The following is a 20,664-nucleotide window of genomic DNA, read 5'->3' as shown; positions in this document are numbered from 1 at the left end:
GCGTCTTTCAGCAGAAAGAGAGCTCCGGAGCGCACAGTGACCGGCACAGTGCTCTCTGCGCGAATAGCCGCTTGATCGCATCCGAGAGACGGAGAGCGCGGTATCTTCTAGGATGCGAAGAGTGAAGCCGCACAACACCCAGACTGTGTCCGCAGCTTTCTAACTGCTAGAAGTTCATGGCTTACCACTCGCCTGCCTCTTCAATTGACATTAGCATTCGAATGCAAGGTATTCTTGGACAACTTTGCTGTGCTTGCTGCTAGTTCTGCCCCAGCCCACCATCGATTACCTTTCTCTTCCCTTTAGTTTCTGAGTTGCCGAGAAGTCGGGAATTTAGAACACAATTCCGGGGACGTATACTGTGCTGTCACAGTTTCTCCTTGCTACACAGAGTGGAAAAGCATTTTGCTGAGATGCAGAAGACAAGAAATGCAGAGTACGGAGATACGGAGCTGTCCGAAGTTAAGTGCCGCTGCCAGGTGTCTTTCGGCAGAAAGAGAGCTCCGGAGCGCACAGTGACCGGCACAGTGCTCTCTGCGCGAATAGCCGCTTGATCGCATCCGAGAGACGGAGAGCGCGGTACCTTCTAGGATGCGAAGAGTGAAGCCGCACAACACCCGGACTGTGTCCGCAGCTTTCTAACTGCTAGAAGTTCATGGCTTACCACTCGCCTGCCTCTTCAATTGGCATTAGCATTCGAATGCAAGGTATTCTTGGACAATTTTGCTGTGCTTGCTGCTAGTTCTGCCCCAGCCCACCATCGATAACCTTTCTCTTCCCGTTAGTTTCTGAGATGCCGAGAACTCGGGAATTTAGAACACAAGTCCGGGGACGTATACTGTGCTGGCACAGTTTCTCCTTGCTACACAGAGTGGAAAAGCATTTTGCTGAGATGTAGAAGACAAGAAATGAAGAATACGGAGATACGGAGCTGTCCGAAATTAAGTGCCGCTGCAAGGTGTCTTTCGGCAGAAAGAGAGCTCCGGAGTGCACAGTGACCGGCACAGTGCTCTCTGCGCGAATAGCCGCTTGATCGCATCCGAGAGACGGAGAGCGCGGTACCTTCTAGGATGCGAAGAGTGAAGCCGCACAACACCCGGACTGTGTCCGCAGCTTTCTAACTGCTAGAAGTTCATGGCTTACCACTCGCCTGCCTCTTCAATTGGCATTAGCATTCAAATGCAAGGTATTCTTGGACAACTTTGCTGTGCTTGCAGCTAGTTCTGCCCCAGCCCACCATAGATAACCTTTCTCTTCCCGTTAGTTTCTGAGATGTCGAGAACTCGGGAATTTAGAACACAAGTCCGGGGACGTATACTGTGCTGGCACAGTTTCTCCTAGCTAGACTGAGTGGAAAAACATTTTGCTGAGATGCAGAAGACAAGAAATGCAGAATACGGAGATACGGAGCTGTCCGAAGTTAAGTGCCGCTGCCAGGCGTCTTTCAGCAGAAAGAGAGCTCCGGAGCGCACAGTGACCGGCACAGTGCTCTCTGCGCGAATAGCCGCTTGATCGCATCCGAGAGACGGAGAGCGCGGTATCTTCTAGGATGCGAAGAGTGAAGCCGCACAACACCCAGACTGTGTCCGCAGCTTTCTAACTGCTAGAAGTTCATGGCTTACCACTCGCCTGCCTCTTCAATTGACATTAGCATTCGAATGCAAGGTATTCTTGGACAACTTTGCTGTGCTTGCTGCTAGTTCTGCCCCAGCCCACCATCGATAACCTTTCTCTTCCCGTTAGTTTCTGAGATGCCGAGAAGTCGGGAATTTAGAACACAAGTCCGGGGACGTATACTGTGCTGGCACAGTTTCTCCTAGCTAGACAGAGTGGAAAAGCATTTTGCTGAGATGTAGAAGGCAAGAAATGAAGAATACGGAGATACGGAGCTGTCCGAAGTTAAGTGCCGCTGCCAGGTGTCTTTCAGCAGAAAGAGAGCTCCGGAGCGCACAGTGACCGGCACAGTGCTCTCTGCGCGAATAGCCGCTTGATCGCATCCGAGAGACGGAGAGCGTGGTATCTTCTAGGATGCGAAGAGTGAAGCCGCACAACACCCAGACTGTGTCCGCGGCTTTCAAACTGCTAGAAGTTCATGGCTTACCACTCGCCTGCCTCTTCAATTGACATTAGCATTCGAATGCAAGGTATTCTTGGACAATTTTGCTGTGCTTGCTGCTAGTTCTGCCCCAGCCCACCATCGATAACCTTTCTCTTCCCGTTAGTTTCTGAGATGCCGAGAAGTCGGGAATTTAGAACACAAGTCCGGGGACGTATACTGTGCTGGCACAGTTTCTCCTAGCTAGACAGAGTGGAAAAGCATTTTGCTGAGATGTAGAAGGCAAGAAATGAAGAATACGGAGATACGGAGCTGTCCGAAGTTAAGTGCCGCTGCCAGGTGTCTTTCGGCAGAAAGAGAGCTCCGGAGCGCACAGTGACCGGCACAGTGCTCTCTGCGCGAATAGCCGCTTGATTGCATCCGAGAGACGGAGAGCGCGGTATCTTCTAGGATGCGAAGAGTGAAGCCGCACAACACCCAGACTGTGTCCGCAGCTTTCTAACTGCTAGAAGTTCATGGCTTACCACTCGCCTGCCTCTTCAATTGGCATTAGCATTCGAATGCAAGGTATTCTTGGACAACTTTGCTGTGCTTGCTGCTAGTTCTGCCCCAGCCCACCATCGATTACCTTTCTCTTCCCTTTAGTTTCTGAGATGCCGAGAACTCGGGAATTTAGAACACAAGTCCGGGGACGTATACTGTGCTGGCACAGTTTCTCCTTGCTACACAGAGTGGAAAAGCATTTTGCTGAGATGCAGAAGACAAGAAATGCAGAGTACGGAGATACGGAGCTGTCCGAAGTTAAGTGCCGCTGCCAGGTGTCTTTCGGCAGAAAGAGAGCTCCGGAGCGCAGAGTGACCGGCACAGTGCTCTCTGCGCGAATAGCCGCTTGATCGCATCCGAGAGACGGAGAGCGCGGTACCTTCTAGGATGCGAAGAGTGAAGCCGCACAACACCCGGACTGTGTCCGCAGCTTTCTAACTGCTAGAAGTTCATGGCTTACCACTCGCCTGCCTCTTCAATTGGCATTAGCATTCAAATGCAAGGTATTCTTGGACAACTTTGCTGTGCTTGCAGCTAGTTCTGCCCCAGCCCACCATAGATAACCTTTCTCTTCCCGTTAGTTTCTGAGATGTCGAGAACTCGGGAATTTAGAACACAAGTCCGGGGACGTATACTGTGCTGGCACAGTTTCTCCTAGCTAGACTGAGTGGAAAAACATTTTGCTGAGGTGCAGAAGACAAGAAATGCAGAATACGGAGATACGGAGCTGTCCGAAGTTAAGTGCCGCTGCCAGCCGTCTTTCAGCAGAAAGAGAGCTCCGGAGCGCACAGTGACCGGCACAGTGCTCTCTGCGCGAATAGCCGCTTGATCGCATCCGAGAGACGGAGAGCGCGGTATCTTCTAGGATGCGAAGAGTGAAGCCGCACAACACCCAGACTGTGTCCGCAGCTTTCTAACTGCTAGAAGTTCATGGCTTACCACTCGCCTGCCTCTTCAATTGACATTAGCATTCGAATGCAAGGTATTCTTGGACAACTTTGCTGTGCTTGCTGCTAGTTCTGCCCCAGCCCACCATCGATAACCTTTCTCTTCCCGTTAGTTTCTGAGATGCCGAGAAGTCGGGAATTTAGAACACAAGTCCGGGGACGTATACTGTGCTGGCACAGTTTCTCCTAGCTAGACTGAGTGGAAAAACATTTTGCTGAGGTGCAGAAGGCAAGAAATGAAGAATACGGAGATACGGAGCTGTCCGAAGTTAAGTGCCGCTGCCAGGTGTCTTTCGGCAGAAAGAGAGCTCCGGAGCGCACAGTGACCGGCACAGTGCTCTCTGCGCGAATAGCCGCTTGATCGCATCCGAGAGACGGAGAGCGCGGTATCTTCTAGGATGCGAAGAGTGAAGCCGCGCAACACCCAGACTGTGTCCGCGGCTTTCTAACTGCTAGAAGTTCATGGCTTACCACTCGCCTGCCTCTTCAATTGGCATTAGCATTCGAATGCAAGGTATTCTTGGACAACTTTGCTGTGCTTGCTGCTAGTTCTGCCCCAGCCCACCATCGATTACCTTTCTCTTCCCTTTAGTTTCTGAGTTGCCGAGAAGTCGGGAATTTAGAACACAATTCCGGGGACGTATACTGTGCTGTCACAGTTTCTCCTTGCTACACAGAGTGGAAAAGCATTTTGCTGAGATGCAGAAGACAAGAAATGCAGAGTACGGAGATACGGAGCTGTCCGAAGTTAAGTGCCGCTGCCAGGTGTCTTTCGGCAGAAAGAGAGCTCCGGAGCGCACAGTGACCGGCACAGTGCTCTCTGCGCGAATAGCCGCTTGATCGCATCCGAGAGACGGAGAGCGCGTTACCTTCTAGGATGCGAAGAGCGAAGCCGCACAACACCCGGACTGTGTCCGCAGCTTTCTAACTGCTAGAAGTTCATGGCTTACCACTCGCCTGCCTCTTCAATTGGCATTAGCATTCGAATGCAAGGTATTCTTGGACAATTTTGCTGTGCTTGCTGCTAGTTCTGCCCCAGCCCACCATCGATAACCTTTCTCTTCCCGTTAGTTTCTGAGATGCCGAGAACTCGGGAATTTAGAACACAAGTCCGGGGACGTATACTGTGCTGGCACAGTTTCTCCTAGCTAGACTGAGTGGAAAAACATTTTGCTGAGGTGCAGAAGACAAGAAATGCAGAATACGGAGATACGGAGCTGTCCGAAGTTAAGTGCCGCTGCCAGGCGTCTTTCAGCAGAAAGAGAGCTCCGGAGCGCACAGTGACCGGCACAGTGCTCTCTGCGCGAATAGCCGCTTGATCGCATCCGAGAGACGGAGAGCGCGGTATCTTCTAGGATGCGAAGAGTGAAGCCGCACAACACCCAGACTGTGTCCGCAGCTTTCTAACTGCTAGAAGTTCATGGCTTACCACTCGCCTGCCTCTTCAATTGACATTAGCATTCGAATGCAAGGTATTCTTGGACAACTTTGCTGTGCTTGCTGCTAGTTCTGCCCCAGCCCACCATCGATAACCTTTCTCTTCCCGTTAGTTTCTGAGATGCCGAGAAGTCGGGAATTTAGAACACAAGTCCGGGGACGTATACTGTGCTGGCACAGTTTCACCTAGCTAGACAGAGTGGAAAAGCATTTTGCTGAGATGTAGAAGGCAAGAAATGAAGAATACGGAGATACGGAGCTGTCCGAAGTTAAGTGCCGCTGCCAGGTGTCTTTCGGCAGAAAGAGAGCTCCGGAGCGCACAGTGACCGGCACAGTGCTCTCTGCGCGAATAGCCGCTTGATCGCATCCGAGAGACGGAGAGCGCGGTATCTTCTAGGATGCGAAGAGTGAAGCCGCACAACACCCAGACTGTGTCCGCGGCTTTCTAACTGCTAGAAGTTCATGGCTTACCACTCGCCTGCCTCTTCAATTGGCATTAGCATTCGAATGCAAGGTATTCTTGGACAACTTTGCTGTGCTTGCTGCTAGTTCTGCCCCAGCCCACCATCGATTACCTTTCTCTTCCCTTTAGTTTCTGAGTTGCCGAGAAGTCGGGAATTTAGAACACAAGTCCGGGGACGTATACTGTGCTGGCACAGTTTCTCCTTGCTACACAGAGTGGAAAAGCATTTTGCTGAGATGCAGAAGACAAGAAATGCAGAGTACGGAGATACGGAGCTGTCCGAAGTTAAGTGCCGCTGCCAGGTGTCTTTCGGCAGAAAGAGAGCTCCGGAGCGCACAGTGACCGGCACAGTGCTCTCTGCGCGAATAGCCGCTTGATCGCATCCGAGAGACGGAGAGCGCGTTACCTTCTAGGATGCGAAGAGTGAAGCCGCACAACACCCGGACTGTGTCCGCAGCTTTCTAACTGCTAGAAGTTCATGGCTTACCACTCGCCTGCCTCTTCAATTGGCATTAGCATTCGAATGCAAGGTATTCTTGGACAATTTTGCTGTGCTTGCTGCCAGTTCTGCCCCAGCCCACCATCGATAACCTTTCTCTTCCCGTTAGTTTCTGAGATGCCGAGAAGTCGGGAATTTAGACCACAAGTCCGGGGACGTATACTGTGCTGGCACAGTTTCTCCTTGCTACACAGAGTGGAAAAGCATTTTGCTGAGATGTAGAAGGCAAGAAATGAAGAATACGGAGATACGGAGCTGTCCGAAATTAAGTGCCGCTGCAAGGTGTCTTTCGGCAGAAAGAGAGCTCCGGAGTGCACAGTGACCGGCACAGTGCTCTCTGCGCGAATAGCCGCTTGATCGCATCCGAGAGACGGAGAGCGCGGTACCTTCTAGGATGCGAAGAGTGAAGCCGCACAACACCCGGACTGTGTCCGCAGTTTTCAAACTGCTAGAAGTTCATGGCTTACCACTCGCCTGCCTCTTCAATTGGCATTAGCATTCGAATGCAAGGTATTCTTGGACAACTTTGCTGTGCTTGCTGCTAGTTCTGCCCCAGCCCACCATCGATAACCTTTCTCTTCCCGCTAGTTTCTGAGATGCCGAGAAGTCGGGAATTTAGAACACAAGTCCGGGGACGTATACTGTGCTGGCACAGTTTCTCCTTGCTACACAGAGTGGAAAAGCATTTTGCTGAGATGTAGAAGGCAAGAAATGAAGAATACGGAGATACGGAGCTGTCCGAAATTAAGTGCCGCTGCCAGGCGTCTTTCGGCAGAAAGAGAGCTCCGGAGCGCACAGTGACCGGCACAGTGCTCTCTGCGCGAATAGCCGCTTGATCGCATCCGAGAGACGGAGAGCGCGGTACCTTCTAGGATGCGAAGAGTGAAGCCGCACAACACCCAGACTGTGTCCGCAGCTTTCTAACTGCTAGAAGTTCATGGCTTACCACTCGCCTGCCTCTTCAATTGACATTAGCATTCGAATGCAAGGTATTCTTGGACAACTTTGCTGTGCTTGCTGCTAGTTCTGCCCCAGCCCACCATCGATAACCTTTCTCTTCCCGTTAGTTTCTGAGATGCCGAGAACTCGGGAATTTAGAACACAAGTCCGGGGACGTATACTGTGCTGGCACAGTTTCTCCTAGCTAGACTGAGTGGAAAAACATTTTGCTGAGGTGCAGAAGACAAGAAATGCAGAATACGGAGATACGGAGCTGTCCGAAGTTAAGTGCCGCTGCCAGGCGTCTTTCAGCAGAAAGAGAGCTCCGGAGCGCACAGTGACCGGCACAGTGCTCTCTGCGCGAATAGCCGCTTGATCGCATCCGAGAGACGGAGAGCGCGGTATCTTCTAGGATGCGAAGAGTGAAGCCGCACAACACCCAGACTGTGTCCGCAGCTTTCTAACTGCTAGAAGTTCATGGCTTACCACTCGCCTGCCTCTTCAATTGACATTAGCATTCGAATGCAAGGTATTCTTGGACAACTTTGCTGTGCTTGCTGCTAGTTCTGCCCCAGCCCACCATCGATAACCTTTCTCTTCCCGTTAGTTTCTGAGATGCCGAGAAGTCGGGAATTTAGAACACAAGTCCGGGGACGTATACTGTGCTGGCACAGTTTCTCCTAGCTAGACAGAGTGGAAAAGCATTTTGCTGAGATGTAGAAGGCAAGAAATGAAGAATACGGAGATACGGAGCTGTCCGAAGTTAAGTGCCGCTGCCAGGTGTCTTTCGGCAGAAAGAGAGCTCCGGAGCGCACAGTGACCGGCACAGTGCTCTCTGCGCGAATAGCCGCTTGATCGCATCCGAGAGACGGAGAGCGCGGTATCTTCTAGGATGCGAAGAGTGAAGCCGCGCAACACCCAGACTGTGTCCGCGGCTTTCTAACTGCTAGAAGTTCATGGCTTACCACTCGCCTGCCTCTTCAATTGGCATTAGCATTCGAATGCAAGGTATTCTTGGACAACTTTGCTGTGCTTGCTGCTAGTTCTGCCCCAGCCCACCATCGATTACCTTTCTCTTCCCTTTAGTTTCTGAGTTGCCGAGAAGTCGGGAATTTAGAACACAATTCCGGGGACGTATACTGTGCTGTCACAGTTTCTCCTTGCTACACAGAGTGGAAAAGCATTTTGCTGAGATGCAGAAGACAAGAAATGCAGAGTACGGAGATACGGAGCTGTCCGAAGTTAAGTGCCGCTGCCAGGTGTCTTTCGGCAGAAAGAGAGCTCCGGAGCGCACAGTGACCGGCACAGTGCTCTCTGCGCGAATAGCCGCTTGATCGCATCCGAGAGACGGAGAGCGCGTTACCTTCTAGGATGCGAAGAGCGAAGCCGCACAACACCCGGACTGTGTCCGCAGCTTTCTAACTGCTAGAAGTTCATGGCTTACCACTCGCCTGCCTCTTCAATTGGCATTAGCATTCGAATGCAAGGTATTCTTGGACAATTTTGCTGTGCTTGCTGCTAGTTCTGCCCCAGCCCACCATCGATAACCTTTCTCTTCCCGTTAGTTTCTGAGATGCCGAGAACTCGGGAATTTAGAACACAAGTCCGGGGACGTATACTGTGCTGGCACAGTTTCTCCTTGCTACACAGAGTGGAAAAGCATTTTGCTGAGATGCAGAAGACAAGAAATGCAGAGTACGGAGATACGGAGCTGTCCGAAGTTAAGTGCCGCTGCCAGGTGTCTTTCGGCAGAAAGAGAGCTCCGGAGCGCACAGTGACCGGCACAGTGCTCTCTGCGCGAATAGCCGCTTGATCGCATCCGAGAGACGGAGAGCGCGTTACCTTCTAGGATGCGAAGAGTGAAGCCGCACAACACCCGGACTGTGTCCGCAGCTTTCTAACTGCTAGAAGTTCATGGCTTACCACTCGCCTGCCTCTTCAATTGGCATTAGCATTCGAATGCAAGGTATTCTTGGACAATTTTGCTGTGCTTGCTGCCAGTTCTGCCCCAGCCCACCATCGATAACCTTTCTCTTCCCGTTAGTTTCTGAGATGCCGAGAAGTCGGGAATTTAGACCACAAGTCCGGGGACGTATACTGTGCTGGCACAGTTTCTCCTTGCTACACAGAGTGGAAAAGCATTTTGCTGAGATGTAGAAGGCAAGAAATGAAGAATACGGAGATACGGAGCTGTCCGAAATTAAGTGCCGCTGCAAGGTGTCTTTCGGCAGAAAGAGAGCTCCGGAGTGCACAGTGACCGGCACAGTGCTCTCTGCGCGAATAGCCGCTTGATCGCATCCGAGAGACGGAGAGCGCGGTACCTTCTAGGATGCGAAGAGTGAAGCCGCACAACACCCGGACTGTGTCCGCAGTTTTCAAACTGCTAGAAGTTCATGGCTTACCACTCGCCTGCCTCTTCAATTGGCATTAGCATTCGAATGCAAGGTATTCTTGGACAACTTTGCTGTGCTTGCTGCTAGTTCTGCCCCAGCCCACCATCGATAACCTTTCTCTTCCCGCTAGTTTCTGAGATGCCGAGAAGTCGGGAATTTAGAACACAAGTCCGGGGACGTATACTGTGCTGGCACAGTTTCTCCTTGCTACACAGAGTGGAAAAGCATTTTGCTGAGATGTAGAAGGCAAGAAATGAAGAATACGGAGATACGGAGCTGTCCGAAATTAAGTGCCGCTGCCAGGCGTCTTTCGGCAGAAAGAGAGCTCCGGAGCGCACAGTGACCGGCACAGTGCTCTCTGCGCGAATAGCCGCTTGATCGCATCCGAGAGACGGAGAGCGCGGTACCTTCTAGGATGCGAAGAGTGAAGCCGCACAACACCCAGACTGTGTCCGCAGCTTTCTAACTGCTAGAAGTTCATGGCTTACCACTCGCCTGCCTCTTCAATTGACATTAGCATTCGAATGCAAGGTATTCTTGGACAACTTTGCTGTGCTTGCTGCTAGTTCTGCCCCAGCCCACCATCGATAACCTTTCTCTTCCCGTTAGTTTCTGAGATGCCGAGAAGTCGGGAATTTAGAACACAAGTCCGGGGACGTATACTGTGCTGGCACAGTTTCTCCTAGCTAGACTGAGTGGAAAAACATTTTGCTGAGGTGCAGAAGACAAGAAATGCAGAATACGGAGATACGGAGCTGTCCGAAGTTAAGTGCCGCTGCCAGGCGTCTTTCAGCAGAAAGAGAGCTCCGGAGCGCACAGTGACCGGCACAGTGCTCTCTGCGCGAATAGCCGCTTGATCGCATCCGAGAGACGGAGAGCGCGGTATCTTCTAGGATGCGAAGAGTGAAGCCGCACAACACCCAGACTGTGTCCGCAGCTTTCTAACTGCTAGAAGTTCATGGCTTACCACTCGCCTGCCTCTTCAATTGACATTAGCATTCGAATGCAAGGTATTCTTGGACAACTTTGCTGTGCTTGCTGCTAGTTCTGCCCCAGCCCACCATCGATAACCTTTCTCTTCCCGTTAGTTTCTGAGATGCCGAGAAGTCGGGAATTTAGAACACAAGTCCGGGGACGTATACTGTGCTGGCACAGTTTCTCCTAGCTAGACAGAGTGGAAAAGCATTTTGCTGAGATGTAGAAGGCAAGAAATGAAGAATACGGAGATACGGAGCTGTCCGAAGTTAAGTGCCGCTGCCAGGTGTCTTTCGGCAGAAAGAGAGCTCCGGAGCGCACAGTGACCGGCACAGTGCTCTCTGCGCGAATAGCCGCTTGATCGCATCCGAGAGACGGAGAGCGCGGTATCTTCTAGGATGCGAAGAGTGAAGCCGCGCAACACCCAGACTGTGTCCGCGGCTTTCTAACTGCTAGAAGTTCATGGCTTACCACTCGCCTGCCTCTTCAATTGGCATTAGCATTCGAATGCAAGGTATTCTTGGACAACTTTGCTGTGCTTGCTGCTAGTTCTGCCCCAGCCCACCATCGATTACCTTTCTCTTCCCTTTAGTTTCTGAGTTGCCGAGAAGTCGGGAATTTAGAACACAATTCCGGGGACGTATACTGTGCTGTCACAGTTTCTCCTTGCTACACAGAGTGGAAAAGCATTTTGCTGAGATGCAGAAGACAAGAAATGCAGAGTACGGAGATACGGAGCTGTCCGAAGTTAAGTGCCGCTGCCAGGTGTCTTTCGGCAGAAAGAGAGCTCCGGAGCGCACAGTGACCGGCACAGTGCTCTCTGCGCGAATAGCCGCTTGATCGCATCCGAGAGACGGAGAGCGCGTTACCTTCTAGGATGCGAAGAGCGAAGCCGCACAACACCCGGACTGTGTCCGCAGCTTTCTAACTGCTAGAAGTTCATGGCTTACCACTCGCCTGCCTCTTCAATTGGCATTAGCATTCGAATGCAAGGTATTCTTGGACAATTTTGCTGTGCTTGCTGCTAGTTCTGCCCCAGCCCACCATCGATAACCTTTCTCTTCCCGTTAGTTTCTGAGATGCCGAGAACTCGGGAATTTAGAACACAAGTCCGGGGACGTATACTGTGCTGGCACAGTTTCTCCTAGCTAGACTGAGTGGAAAAACATTTTGCTGAGGTGCAGAAGACAAGAAATGCAGAATACGGAGATACGGAGCTGTCCGAAGTTAAGTGCCGCTGCCAGGCGTCTTTCAGCAGAAAGAGAGCTCCGGAGCGCACAGTGACCGGCACAGTGCTCTCTGCGCGAATAGCCGCTTGATCGCATCCGAGAGACGGAGAGCGCGGTATCTTCTAGGATGCGAAGAGTGAAGCCGCACAACACCCAGACTGTGTCCGCAGCTTTCTAACTGCTAGAAGTTCATGGCTTACCACTCGCCTGCCTCTTCAATTGACATTAGCATTCGAATGCAAGGTATTCTTGGACAACTTTGCTGTGCTTGCTGCTAGTTCTGCCCCAGCCCACCATCGATAACCTTTCTCTTCCCGTTAGTTTCTGAGATGTCGAGAACTCGGGAATTTAGAACACAAGTCCGGGGACGTATACTGTGCTGGCACAGTTTCTCCTAGCTAGACTGAGTGGAAAAACATTTTGCTGAGGTGCAGAAGACAAGAAATGCAGAATACGGAGATACGGAGCTGTCCGAAGTTAAGTGCCGCTGCCAGGCGTCTTTCAGCAGAAAGAGAGCTCCGGAGCGCACAGTGACCGGCACAGTGCTCTCTGCGCGAATAGCCGCTTGATCGCATCCGAGAGACGGAGAGCGCGGTATCTTCTAGGATGCGAAGAGTGAAGCCGCACAACACCCAGACTGTGTCCGCAGCTTTCTAACTGCTAGAAGTTCATGGCTTACCACTCGCCTGCCTCTTCAATTGACATTAGCATTCGAATGCAAGGTATTCTTGGACAACTTTGCTGTGCTTGCTGCTAGTTCTGCCCCAGCCCACCATCGATAACCTTTCTCTTCCCGTTAGTTTCTGAGATGCCGAGAAGTCGGGAATTTAGAACACAAGTCCGGGGACGTATACTGTGCTGGCACAGTTTCTCCTAGCTAGACAGAGTGGAAAAGCATTTTGCTGAGATGTAGAAGGCAAGAAATGAAGAATACGGAGATACGGAGCTGTCCGAAGTTAAGTGCCGCTGCCAGGTGTCTTTCGGCAGAAAGAGAGCTCCGGAGCGCACAGTGACCGGCACAGTGCTCTCTGCGCGAATAGCCGCTTGATCGCATCCGAGAGACGGAGAGCGCGGTATCTTCTAGGATGCGAAGAGTGAAGCCGCACAACACCCAGACTGTGTCCGCGGCTTTCTAACTGCTAGAAGTTCATGGCTTACCACTCGCCTGCCTCTTCAATTGGCATTAGCATTCGAATGCAAGGTATTCTTGGACAACTTTGCTGTGCTTGCTGCTAGTTCTGCCCCAGCCCACCATCGATTACCTTTCTCTTCCCTTTAGTTTCTGAGTTGCCGAGAAGTCGGGAATTTAGAACACAAGTCCGGGGACGTATACTGTGCTGGCACAGTTTCTCCTTGCTACACAGAGTGGAAAAGCATTTTGCTGAGATGCAGAAGACAAGAAATGCAGAGTACGGAGATACGGAGCTGTCCGAAGTTAAGTGCCGCTGCCAGGTGTCTTTCGGCAGAAAGAGAGCTCCGGAGCGCACAGTGACCGGCACAGTGCTCTCTGCGCGAATAGCCGCTTGATCGCATCCGAGAGACGGAGAGCGCGTTACCTTCTAGGATGCGAAGAGTGAAGCCGCACAACACCCGGACTGTGTCCGCAGCTTTCTAACTGCTAGAAGTTCATGGCTTACCACTCGCCTGCCTCTTCAATTGGCATTAGCATTCGAATGCAAGGTATTCTTGGACAATTTTGCTGTGCTTGCTGCCAGTTCTGCCCCAGCCCACCATCGATAACCTTTCTCTTCCCGTTAGTTTCTGAGATGCCGAGAAGTCGGGAATTTAGACCACAAGTCCGGGGACGTATACTGTGCTGGCACAGTTTCTCCTTGCTACACAGAGTGGAAAAGCATTTTGCTGAGATGTAGAAGGCAAGAAATGAAGAATACGGAGATACGGAGCTGTCCGAAATTAAGTGCCGCTGCAAGGTGTCTTTCGGCAGAAAGAGAGCTCCGGAGTGCACAGTGACCGGCACAGTGCTCTCTGCGCGAATAGCCGCTTGATCGCATCCGAGAGACGGAGAGCGCGGTACCTTCTAGGATGCGAAGAGTGAAGCCGCACAACACCCGGACTGTGTCCGCAGTTTTCAAACTGCTAGAAGTTCATGGCTTACCACTCGCCTGCCTCTTCAATTGGCATTAGCATTCGAATGCAAGGTATTCTTGGACAATTTTGCTGTGCTTGCTGCTAGTTCTGCCCCAGCCCACCATCGATAACCTTTCTCTTCCCGCTAGTTTCTGAGATGCCGAGAAGTCGGGAATTTAGAACACAAGTCCGGGGACGTATACTGTGCTGGCACAGTTTCTCCTTGCTACACAGAGTGGAAAAGCATTTTGCTGAGATGTAGAAGGCAAGAAATGAAGAATACGGAGATACGGAGCTGTCCGAAATTAAGTGCCGCTGCCAGGCGTCTTTCGGCAGAAAGAGAGCTCCGGAGCGCACAGTGACCGGCACAGTGCTCTCTGCGCGAATAGCCGCTTGATCGCATCCGAGAGACGGAGAGCGCGGTACCTTCTAGGATGCGAAGAGTGAAGCCGCACAACACCCAGACTGTGTCCGCAGCTTTCTAACTGCTAGAAGTTCATGGCTTACCACTCGCCTGCCTCTTCAATTGACATTAGCATGCGAATGCAAGGTATTCTTGGACAACTTTGCTGTGCTTGCTGCTAGTTCTGCCCCAGCCCACCATCGATAACCTTTCTCTTCCCGTTAGTTTCTGAGATGCCGAGAAGTCGGGAATTTAGAACACAAGTCCGGGGACGTATACTGTGCTGGCACAGTTTCTCCTAGCTAGACAGAGTGGAAAAGCATTTTGCTGAGATGTAGAAGGCAAGAAATGAAGAATACGGAGATACGGAGCTGTCCGAAGTTAAGTGCCGCTGCCAGGTGTCTTTCGGCAGAAAGAGAGCTCCGGAGCGCACAGTGACCGGCACAGTGCTCTCTGCGCGAATAGCCGCTTGATCGCATCCGAGAGACGGAGAGCGCAGTATCTTCTAGGATGCGAAGAGTGAAGCCGCACAACACCCAGACTGTGTCCGCGGCTTTCAAACTGCTAGAAGTTCATGGCTTACCACTCGCCTGCCTCTTCAATTGGCATTAGCATTCGAATGCAAGGTATTCTTGGACAACTTTGCTGTGCTTGCTGCTAGTTCTGCCCCAGCCCACCATCGATTACCTTTCTCTTCCCTTTAGTTTCTGAGATGCCGAGAACTCGGGAATTTAGAACACAAGTCCGGGGACGTATACTGTGCTGGCACAGTTTCTCCTAGCTAGACTGAGTGGAAAAACATTTTGCTGAGGTGCAGAAGACAAGAAATGCAGAATACGGAGATACGGAGCTGTCCGAAGTTAAGTGCCGCTGCCAGGTGTCTTTCGGCAGAAAGAGAGCTCCGGAGCGCACAGTGACCGGCACAGTGCTCTCTGCGCGAATAGCCGCTTGATTGCATCCGAGAGACGGAGAGCGCGGTATCTTCTAGGATGCGAAGAGTGAAGCCGCACAACACCCAGACTGTGTCCGCAGCTTTCTAACTGCTAGAAGTTCATGGCTTACCACTCGCCTGCCTCTTCAATTGGCATTAGCATTGGAATGCAAGGTATTCTTGGACAACTTTGCTGTGCTTGCTGCTAGTTCTGCCCCAGCCCACCATCGATTACCTTTCTCTTCCCTTTAGTTTCTGAGATGCCGAGAACTCGGGAATTTAGAACACAAGTCCGGGGACGTATACTGTGCTGGCACAGTTTCTCCTTGCTACACAGAGTGGAAAAGCATTTTGCTGAGGTGCAGAAGACAAGAAATGCAGAATACGGAGATACGGAGCTGTCCGAAGTTAAGTGCCGCTGCCAGGCATCTTTCAGCAGAAAGAGAGCTCCGGAGCGCACAGTGACCGGCACAGTGCTCTCTGCGCGAATAGCCGCTTGATCGCATCCGAGAGACGGAGAGCGCGGTATCTTCTAGGATGCGAAGAGTGAAGCCGCACAACACCCAGACTGTGTCCGCAGCTTTCTAACTGCTAGAAGTTCATGGCTTACCACTCGCCTGCCTCTTCAATTGACATTAGCATTCGAATGCAAGGTATTCTTGGACAACTTTGCTGTGCTTGCTGCTAGTTCTGCCCCAGCCCACCATCGATAACCTTTCTCTTCCCGTTAGTTTCTGAGATGCCGAGAAGTCGGGAATTTAGAACACAAGTCCGGGGACGTATACTGTGCTGGCACAGTTTCTCCTAGCTAGACTGAGTGGAAAAACATTTTGCTGAGGTGCAGAAGACAAGAAATGCAGAATACGGAGATACGGAGCTGTCCGAAGTTAAGTGCCGCTGCCAGGCGTCTTTCAGCAGAAAGAGAGCTCCGGAGCGCACAGTGACCGGCACAGTGCTCTCTGCGCGAATAGCCGCTTGATCGCATCCGAGAGACGGAGAGCGCGGTATCTTCTAGGATGCGAAGAGTGAAGCCGCACAACACCCAGACTGTGTCCGCAGCTTTCTAACTGCTAGAAGTTCATGGCTTACCACTCGCCTGCCTCTTCAATTGACATTAGCATTCGAATGCAAGGTATTCTTGGACAACTTTGCTGTGCTTGCTGCTAGTTCTGCCCCAGCCCACCATCGATTACCTTTCTCTTCCCTTTAGTTTCTGAGTTGCCGAGAAGTCGGGAATTTAGAACACAATTCCGGGGACGTATACTGTGCTGTCACAGTTTCTCCTTGCTACACAGAGTGGAAAAGCATTTTGCTGAGATGCAGAAGACAAGAAATGCAGAGTACGGAGATACGGAGCTGTCCGAAGTTAAGTGCCGCTGCCAGGTGTCTTTCGGCAGAAAGAGAGCTCCGGAGCGCACAGTGACCGGCACAGTGCTCTCTGCGCGAATAGCCGCTTGATCGCATCCGAGAGACGGAGAGCGCGTTACCTTCTAGGATGCGAAGAGTGAAGCCGCACAACACCCGGACTGTGTCCGCAGCTTTCTAACTGCTAGAAGTTCATGGCTTACCACTCGCCTGCCTCTTCAATTGGCATTAGCATTCGAATGCAAGGTATTCTTGGACAATTTTGCTGTGCTTGCTGCTAGTTCTGCCCCAGCCCACCATCGATAACCTTTCTCTTCCCGTTAGTTTCTGAGATGCCGAGAACTCGGGAATTTAGAACACAAGTCCGGGGACGTATACTGTGCTGGCACAGTTTCTCCTTGCTACACAGAGTGGAAAAGCATTTTGCTGAGATGTAGAAGGCAAGAAATGAAGAATACGGAGATACGGAGCTGTCCGAAGTTAAGTGCCGCTGCCAGGTGTCTTTCGGCAGAAAGAGAGCTCCGGAGCGCACAGTGACCGGCACAGTGCTCTCTGCGCGAATAGCCGCTTGATCGCATCCGAGAGACGGAGAGCGCGGTACCTTCTAGGATGCGAAGAGTGAAGCCGCACAACACCCAGACTGTGTCCGCAGCTTTCTAACTGCTAGAAGTTCATGGCTTACCACTCGCCTGCCTCTTCAATTGACATTAGCATGCGAATGCAAGGTATTCTTGGACAACTTTGCTGTGCTTGCTGCTAGTTCTGCCCCAGCCCACCATCGATAACCTTTCTCTTCCCGTTAGTTTCTGAGATGCCGAGAAGTCGGGAATTTAGAACACAAGTCCGGGGACGTATACTGTGCTGGCACAGTTTCTCCTAGCTAGACAGAGTGGAAAAGCATTTTGCTGAGATGTAGAAGGCAAGAAATGAAGAATACGGAGATACGGAGCTGTCCGAAGTTAAGTGCCGCTGCCAGGCGTCTTTCGGCAGAAAGAGAGCTCCGGAGCGCACAGTGACCGGCACAGTGCTCTCTGCGCGAATAGCCGCTTGATCGCATCCGAGAGACGGAGAGCGCAGTATCTTCTAGGATGCGAAGAGTGAAGCCGCACAACACCCAGACTGTGTCCGCGGCTTTCAAACTGCTAGAAGTTCATGGCTTACCACTCGCCTGCCTCTTCAATTGGCATTAGCATTCGAATGCAAGGTATTCTTGGACAACTTTGCTGTGCTTGCTGCTAGTTCTGCCCCAGCCCACCATCGATTACCTTTCTCTTCCCTTTAGTTTCTGAGATGCCGAGAACTCGGGAATTTAGAACACAAGTCCGGGGACGTATACTGTGCTGGCACAGTTTCTCCTAGCTAGACTGAGTGGAAAAACATTTTGCTGAGGTGCAGAAGACAAGAAATGCAGAATACGGAGATACGGAGCTGTCCGAAGTTAAGTGCCGCTGCCAGGTGTCTTTCGGCAGAAAGAGAGCTCCGGAGCGCACAGTGACCGGCACAGTGCTCTCTGCGCGAATAGCCGCTTGATTGCATCCGAGAGACGGAGAGCGCGGTATCTTCTAGGATGCGAAGAGTGAAGCCGCACAACACCCAGACTGTGTCCGCGGCTTTCAAACTGCTAGAAGTTCATGGCTTACCACTCGCCTGCCTCTTCAATTGACATTAGCATTCGAATGCAAGGTATTCTTGGACAATTTTGCTGTGCTTGCTGCTAGTTCTGCCCCAGCCCACCATCGATAACCTTTCTCTTCCCGTTAGTTTCTGAGATGCCGAGAAGTCGGGAATTTAGAACACAAGTCCGGGGACGTATACTGTGCTGGCACAGTTTCTCCTAGCTAGACAGAGTGGAAAAGCATTTTGCTGAGATGTAGAAGGCAAGAAATGAAGAATACGGAGATACGGAGCTGTCCGAAGTTAAGTGCCGCTGCAAGGTGTCTTTCGGCAGAAAGAGAGCTCCGGAGCGCACAGTGACCGGCACAGTGCTCTCTGCGCGAATAGCCGCTTGATTGCATCCGAGAGACGGAGAGCGCGGTATCTTCTAGGATGCGAAGAGTGAAGCCGCACAACACCCAGACTGTGTCCGCAGCTTTCTAACTGCTAGAAGTTCATGGCTTACCACTCGCCTGCCTCTTCAATTGGCATTAGCATTCGAATGCAAGGTATTCTTGGACAACTTTGCTGTGCTTGCTGCTAGTTCTGCCCCAGCCCACCATCGATTACCTTTCTCTTCCCTTTAGTTTCTGAGATGCCGAGAACTCGGGAATTTAGAACACAAGTCCGGGGACGTATACTGTGCTGGCACAGTTTCTCCTTGCTACACAGAGTGGAAAAGCATTTTGCTGAGATGCAGAAGACAAGAAATGCAGAGTACGGAGATACGGAGCTGTCCGAAGTTAAGTGCCGCTGCCAGGTGTCTTTCGGCAGAAAGAGAGCTCCGGAGCGCAGAGTGACCGGCACAGTGCTCTCTGCGCGAATAGCCGCTTGATCGCATCCGAGAGACGGAGAGCGCGGTACCTTCTAGGATGCGAAGAGTGAAGCCGCACAACACCCGGACTGTGTCCGCAGCTTTCTAACTGCTAGAAGTTCATGGCTTACCACTCGCCTGCCTCTTCAATTGGCATTAGCATTCGAATGCAAGGTATTCTTGGACAACTTTGCTGTGCTTGCTGCTAGTTCTGCCCCAGCCCACCATCGATTACCTTTCTCTTCCCTTTAGTTTCTGAGATGCCGAGAACTCGGGAATTTAGAACACAAGTCCGGGGACGTATACTGTGCTGGCACAGTTTCTCCTTGCTACACAGAGTGGAAAAGCATTTTGCTGAGGTGCAGAAGACAAGAAATGCAGAATACGGCGATACGGAGCTGTCCGAAGTTAAGTGCCGCTGCCAGGCGTCTTTCAGCAGAAAGAGAGCTCCGGAGCGCACAGTGACCGGCACAGTGCTCTCTGCGCGAATAGCCGCTTGATCGCATCCGAGAGACGGAGAGCGCGGTATCTTCTAGGATGCGAAGAGTGAAGCCGCACAACACCCAGACTGTGTCCGCAGCTTTCTAACTGCTAGAAGTTCATGGCTTACCACTCGCCTGCCTCTTCAATTGACATTAGCATTCGAATGCAAGGTATTCTTGGACAACTTTGCTGTGCTTGCTGCTAGTTCTGCCCCAGCCCACCATCGATAACCTTTCTCTTCCCGTTAGTTTCTGAGATGCCGAGAAGTCGGGAATTTAGAACACAAGTCCGGGGACGTATACTGTGCTGGCACAGTTTCTCCTAGCTAGACTGAGTGGAAAAACATTTTGCTGAGGTGCAGAAGACAAGAAATGCAGAATACGGAGATACGGAGCTGTCCGAAGTTAAGTGCCGCTGCCAGGCGTCTTTCAGCAGAAAGAGAGCTCCGGAGCGCACAGTGACCGGCACAGTGCTCTCTGCGCGAATAGCCGCTTGATCGCATCCGAGAGACGGAGAGCGCGGTATCTTCTAGGATGCGAAGAGTGAAGCCGCACAACACCCAGACTGTGTCCGCAGCTTTCTAACTGCTAGAAGTTCATGGCTTACCACTCGCCTGCCTCTTCAATTGACATTAGCATTCGAATGCAAGGTATTCTTGGACAACTTTGCTGTGCTTGCTGCTAGTTCTGCCCCAGCCCACCATCGATAACCTTTCTCTTCCCGTTAGTTTCTGAGATGCCGAGAAGTCGGGAATTTAGAACACAAGTCCGGGGACGTATACTGTGCTGGCACAGTTTCTCCTAGCTAGACAGAGTGGAAAAGCATTTTGCTGAGATGTAGAAGGCAAGAAATGAAGAATACGGAGATACGGAGCTGTCCGAAGTTAAGTGCCGCTGCCAGGTGTCTTTCGGCAGAAAGAGAGCTCCGGAGCGCACAGTGACCGGCACAGTGCTCTCTGCGCGAATAGCCGCTTGATCGCATCCGAGAGACGGAGAGCGCGGTATCTTCTAGGATGCGAAGAGTGAAGCCGCGCAACACCCAGACTGTGTCCGCGGCTTTCTAACTGCTAGAAGTTCATGGCTTACCACTCGCCTGCCTCTTCAATTGGCATTAGCATTCGAATGCAAGGTATTCTTGGACAACTTTGCTGTGCTTGCTGCTAGTTCTGCCCCAGCCCACCATCGATTACCTTTCTCTTCCCTTTAGTTTCTGAGTTGCCGAGAAGTCGGGAATTTAGAACACAATTCCGGGGACGTATACTGTGCTGTCACAGTTTCTCCTTGCTACACAGAGTGGAAAAGCATTTTGCTGAGATGCAGAAGACAAGAAATGCAGAGTACGGAGATACGGAGCTGTCCGAAGTTAAGTGCCGCTGCCAGGTGTCTTTCGGCAGAAAGAGAGCTCCGGAGCGCACAGTGACCGGCACAGTGCTCTCTGCGCGAATAG

This window comes from Passer domesticus, chromosome W (assembly GCF_036417665.1).
Source record: "Passer domesticus isolate bPasDom1 chromosome W, bPasDom1.hap1, whole genome shotgun sequence".
In the NCBI taxonomy this organism is placed as follows: Eukaryota; Metazoa; Chordata; class Aves; order Passeriformes; family Passeridae; genus Passer; species Passer domesticus.
This window is presented reverse-complemented; position numbering follows the sequence as displayed.